The sequence below is a fragment of the Chelmon rostratus genome, chromosome 17 (assembly GCF_017976325.1).
Source record: "Chelmon rostratus isolate fCheRos1 chromosome 17, fCheRos1.pri, whole genome shotgun sequence".
Lineage (NCBI taxonomy): Eukaryota > Metazoa > Chordata > Actinopteri > Chaetodontiformes > Chaetodontidae > Chelmon > Chelmon rostratus.
This window is the reverse complement of record NC_055674.1, coordinates 19,447,999-19,454,106: the sequence shown is the minus strand read 5'-3', so window position 1 is coordinate 19,454,106 and position 6,108 is coordinate 19,447,999. Positions and strand designations below refer to the sequence as shown.

Sequence of the window (6,108 nt, the reverse complement as noted above, 5' to 3'; positions counted from 1 at the left end):
ACGTAGACGCCTCATCAGAGTGTATGAGGGAAAGGCCAGAGGAGCCTTTGTCAGGTCTCGAAGGAAGTGGCTAGAACAAGGGGAGAAGTGCACCAAATACTTTTTTAATTTGGAAAAAAGGAACTTTGACTGATCTTCTCTTTGTCAACTTAAAATGAATAACCAGGTATGTGAAGATGAAAAATATCTTTCCCAGTATGTAGCTGATTTCTACCAGAAATTATATGCGGCTGATACTGAACATGAAAGTAACATCGATTGATTTCTTGAAGATATTGAAAAGGACATTAAAGATATTGATGACGGCTTCAGGACTATGTGCGACCTGAGGGTGAACTTAACAGAGGTACAAACATGTATGGGCTCACTAAAAGATAACAAATCTCCCGGTAATGACGGGCTAATATGTGAGTTTTAGAAAGACTTCAGTGAGGTATTGGCCCCGTTTTTGGTTGCTGTTTTTGAAGAAGCCAGAGGAAAAACAGATCTTGCACCAACGCTTCGTCATGGACTCATTAAACTGATCCCTAAACCAAAAAAAGATAAACTGAGTATTGAGAATTGGAGACCAATTAGCCAATTGAATAATGATGCAAAGATATTTGCCACGGTATTTACAAAAAGGTTAAAGTCTGGACTGGATGAGATTTTCGACGAAGAACAATCTGGGTTCATGCCTGGAAGAAATATATGTAATAATGTAAGATTAGTATTAGATATGACTGATTACAATGAATATATATTGGATGATAGTTTATTTGTTGATTTTTCCAAAGCATTTGACAGGATAAGTCACCAATTTATGTTGAAAAGTATAAAGTGTTTTGGTTTTGGAAGTTATTTTATGAAGGCCGTTGAAACGCTGTATCGTGGTTGTAACAGCTCTGAGTCCCAAAAGTCCCAAAAATTCAGTTTTATTTTAACATCAATAGAATGTGCAAGGTTACAGAGCTCTGGGTCTCGACTTAACCTTTCCCTGATCCACAACAGAGTTGGGTCAGTTCACGAAGTCTGACACACTGCCTCTCCCTGACCCAGTATTTTATAGACAGAACATGAGGAAATGCTGAGACAGTCGTCGGCTCTTTCTCATTGGCTCCGGGCGCTCTGCTGCTTGGTCGTCTTCGAGAATCCAACGTCACCGGCCCAGCAACCTGTTTGCAAGGACAAATCTAGAGAGACACTCTTATCCCTGACACCAACCTGTTCTATCTTAAGTCGAGGGCCCCAAGATCTCAAGGCCTCTATCTCAAAACCTCCTGTTCTAGGTCACACTGGCCTCAGATATATTTTGCACACAAAGAATCACTCCTCGTCTAAATCACTTCTATGAATAATAAAGGAAAAACCTAACTGGGAGAGGTAGAATTTCTGTTGATTATTCAGTCACACAATCCATCAGCAGAAAATATGAATAAGATCAACATATCAGGATCCAACTATCATTAATATGACCCAAATATCCGTCATCACCCTGTTTAGAACTGGCATTAACATTAACAACAGGTGTGAAGTGCAATCTAAAATTTGACTTTTCTAGCCTTCACTGATGCAAATTCATCAATTACATCATCATATGAAATCTGTTGTGTAACTGTATGATTGATGCTGATGATGGCAGGTCCACCATGTCATGCTCCTATATATAAATATATATTAACTCACCAAGTAAAATGAATCCAACCCTGACCTTCACTCCTCGCGGTCTCTCCCTGGCTGTTGCAGTCTGGCAGCATCAAATGGCCACAGTCACATTCTCTGCATTGATACATGCACAAGTTATAGGAAGCTGCACTAACCTAACATTAATATTATAAGACAATATTAAGTTTCATCAACTTAAAACTTTTGCCCTGTTAAGAGAAGTCATAAATGCTTATGCAAAAATCTATATATTTCTGAGTTAAGACAACTTTCTTCATTTATAATTTTAATCAACTTATTGAAATAAGTTGTCAACTAAATAAAACAATGGGCATGCAACAAATTGTATTTTTTATGCTGAAAAAGCACGTTTTAAAGTCATACTAACTAACCTTCTGAAGCCTCCTTTAGGGTGTTGATTTGTCCTACATTTTGACAGTTACCACACAGTCTCTCCCCTTTATTATACTTCTATATTTATTGCTACTTATACTAAAGTAAAGGATGTGAGTACTACTTCCTCCAGGACGGAAAGAGTGACTATTTATAATCGATAATGATTTTTTTTAATTGAATTGATGAATAGGTTTCTGTCAGGTTGTCACGTACGTTCAGGTGCTGTGCACATTTTACTGTAAATACTGTGTGTAGTCTGCCTGCTTACATGATACATAAACTGAGAATTTCCAGGAATAATCCTGCTGACACCACAGAAGTGATTGGATGGTCCAGAGAGAGATGGGCTTTGAAGAGCTGTGATGCCTCCGTTACATATGACATATGATGTTTGATCAGCATTTAAATGACTCTATATCATCATTGGAATACAGTCATTTCTGGACCAGAACAAGAAAATAAAATGTTATTTTAAAACAAAAGGCTTCCAAACACATAATAATATAAATTAGATTTATCAACACCATTTAATAACTTTCATTCACAAAATAACATGAGTAATGTCACATATGTTTGATAATAGTATTGACAACCCACCAGTGCGTGATCAGTTGTCTCTCCACCAATCAAAGCCTGGATTTTTTTCTGTGTCCAATGGTCAGGCGCATGATCACCACGTGCCACAATGATGTTAGTTTCTATAACTTTTCTATAACAGTTCAAAAATATTATTTGGCCGACAAAAATTCATGTCAAGATGTTACAATGTGGTGCCGACCTTTTTTATCTGTTCATGACAGATGTGCATAAAAACATGAAAATTCCACAATGCTGATAATATGCCTCTGTCTGTATGTTGTACCACATAAAACATTACGAACATAACAGGAAGCATACAACAGACTTTTACCAGGTTCATCGTGTGACAGTAATTACATCCATTAGGTGTGTAGTGAAAGAATGACGACTGGAGCTTCATTATCGTCCACATTCAATCAGAATGAAATCACAACAACAGAGTAAAAAGCTGCAGTGCCAGAGGAAACTCTCCTCCTGATGCTTCTCCAGCACTTGACGGACTGAGAGTCTGCGCGCTCTAGCTGGCACAGAGGCTCACCGACCAACTGTACGACGACTAGTCGACCAAACGTTGTGTTGTGTCGTGTCTTCGGCCGACGAGGTCCGCTCACTCCCGAAAACGGCCGGTCGGGGAAGAAAGCTGGCATCCGCGGAGGTGCGGCGCTCAGTAGTGTGTTCAATCCACCTCCGTGTCTTCAGACCAAAACTCAGCTCAGACACACAGAGAGTGAAAGCAGCCGCTTGATGTCAGATGAATCCGCGCGCACTTCAGGTAGTGAACTGGTGATTGCGGCGCTGACTGAAGTGGTCTCTGCGAGCAGGCTGCATCTGGCGAGTGGCGATCTGTCCGAAGCCGTGGCTGCAAAAACCTGCTCGTCCCACTGCGCCTCCCCCGGGACTAGTCACAAACTCAGAATTTGTCCAATACGAAGAGTGCAGGAGTTCACTGTGATCACTGGAGGTTGGTTCATTGTGGAGCTCCAGCACAGTCACGGATCGACGAACACATCGATCATTCATAACAGCCTTCAGCGAGGTTGTGACTGATGTGAAGAGCAGTCTTGTTGCTGTGCTCCAGCAAACACTGCGCTCTCTTCTTAATCACCTTCACCCGTTTGAAATCAGACTGCGATGTGAAGAGACACGCAACATAGTGGAAGATGTGGAAAAAACGCAGCGAGTGCCCTCCTGGATGCCATAAATATCACAAAGTAAACCTTAAATGTCCGCAACACAAATTCTTTTTAACACCATTTTGATGCCCTATTCAACCATATCGCTCTATGTAGGCCCTCACACGCTCACAACCAACCCAGTATCACATCAAATCATGCAGAGGAGTCAGTGGTGAGCTCGAGCACCTCCCCACTCAGTGCCGTCCTCAGGAGAAGCGCACAGCAGACAGCCCGCTGCACCGCTCCAGTTAGTGCTCGACATCAGGGCACGGAAGGAGTGCTGTTTTCACTACAAGTGAACAGTTCTGATCTCGTCAGACCGCCTCTGCATGGCTTCATCGCTCACTGAGATGTCGCTCTCACGCTTCGTTGTGTGTTCTGTAATGTAGGAAAAGTGAATCACCTCCGGAGAGTTGCCCGTGGATCGCGCGTAAAACCAGCTGCGACAGGCAGATGTAATGACGAACTCTATTTGTTCTGTGATGTTTAATTTGGTTTTGCTGTTGTGACAAATATAAAAGCTGTGTATCTAATTTGATCCAATGTTGAATCCCAGTCGAAATGGTATTGTGAGAGCCTGATCTATAAAATCAAAGACCTGTCTGTCTCACTGTGCGAGCGACTGTTTCTCTCTGTGTCTTTTCGGGATCACGTGTTTGTCTTGTGGTGAGTCGAGAAAATCTTGGTGTCAGATATTTAATATAAAAATAGAAATGCGTAATGATTTATTTTCTTCTCTCCGGTGGAGGCCGGGGTTTTTGAGAATACATACAAGAATGACAACAGAGCAATGTGAGCAAAATTGTTTTAATGTGGTCAGTGACAGAGCGATAGAGGAAGCGTTTGAGTTGTCTTCATCTCTCAGCGTCGTTTTCTTCTTGTCCTGGTGGAGCCAGTGCGCTCTGTGAGTATAAGCTTTCCCCTCGGCTTCGCACAGTCCAACGCGGTGATCGTTTCCTCATTTCACTCCGCTGAGTCTCGTTTTGAGGAGGCGCGGCTGTCAGTCCGCACACACAGAGCGACCGCAGTGATCACACTCTGCTACTCTGCCCGTTCCTGTTCAGCACCGCCATCAGCAGTCTGGAGACGGATATCACAGCGAGTCTCTGCCCGTCAAAGTCGATGGTAACAACCATCCCATGAGGCTCCTCACAACCGAGCCGGACGTCAAACCGAGAAATGACGCGTCGGAGAGTCTGCTGCAGCGTCCCGCACACTTTTCCGCTGACTCCACCCATAGTTTGAGTTCAGAGCTGGCTTTTGATAATGACTGGAGAGTGCAGCGTTAATAGAGGAAATCTTCGGTTTGGAATCTCGGAAAATCGGGTTACTCCTTTGTCGTCGCATTTTCACTAAAGTAAGTTGTGTTCGGACCTTAGCTCGTAATCCGCCCTCTCAGACAGCCTGTGGACCGTGCGTAAAAGTAGGTGCTGCTGATTTCGAAAATCTGAAAATATCTGACACTATCCCGTCTCAAATCCACAGACCCAAAAGACGGGAATGAAAAAGTATTTGTCTATTTCCATAAGTATAACTCTGGCAGGAGAAAGTCATCTTGAAGGAAAAGTACAAGTTTCGGCTCGAAACTACAGTTCATGTTGTATAGCTGCAGAAAATCGTCATGAAATAGAAGAAAAGCTCAGGTCCAAACACCACTTACTTTCGTGAAAATGCGACGATTAACCCGATTTTCTCGGTAGCCCGAGATTTCAAACCGAAGATTTCCTCTATTAACGCTGCACTCTCCAGTCATTATCAGAAGCCAGCTCTGAACTCAAACTATGGGTGGAGTCAGCGGAAAGGTGTGCGGGACGCTGCAGCAGGCAGGGATGACTCTCCGACGCGTCATCTCTCGGTTTGACGTCCGGCTCGGTTGTGAGGAGCCTCATGGGATGGTTGTTACCATCGACTTTGACGGGCAGAGACTCGCTGTGATATCCGTCTCCAGACTGCTGATGGCGGTGCTGAACAGGAACGGGCAGAGTAGCAGAGTGTGATCACTGCGGTCGCTCTGTGTGTGCGGACTGACAGTCGCGCCTCCTCAAAACGAGACTCAGCGGAGTGAAATGAGGAAACGATCACCGCGTTGGACTGTACGAAGCCGAGGGGAAAGCTTATACTCACAGAGCGCACTGGCTCCACCAGAACAAGAAGAAAACGACGCTGAGAGATGAAGACAACTCAAACTCTTCCTCTGTCGTTTAATCATGTTTGCTCTCATTGCTCTGTTGTCATTCTTGTATTGTTGGAGCTATTCATTGCTTTGCAATATATGCTGATTAAATATCTACTATTTATTTTGTTGCTGTTATTA

The 6,108-nt window shown here is 43.3% G+C and overlaps 1 long non-coding RNA gene across 1 annotated transcript; it reads right to left on the bottom strand.

The window, feature by feature from the left end:
- Positions 1-856: 856 nt before the first annotated feature.
- On the bottom strand, positions 857-5,543 carry LOC121621519. The gene is made up of 3 exons (XR_006007631.1): positions 2,638-5,543; positions 1,666-1,758; positions 857-1,154 (listed from the first exon to the last, which is right to left on the bottom strand). It is a non-coding gene; the product is annotated as an uncharacterized LOC121621519 (long non-coding RNA).
- Positions 5,544-6,108: the final 565 nt, after the last annotated feature.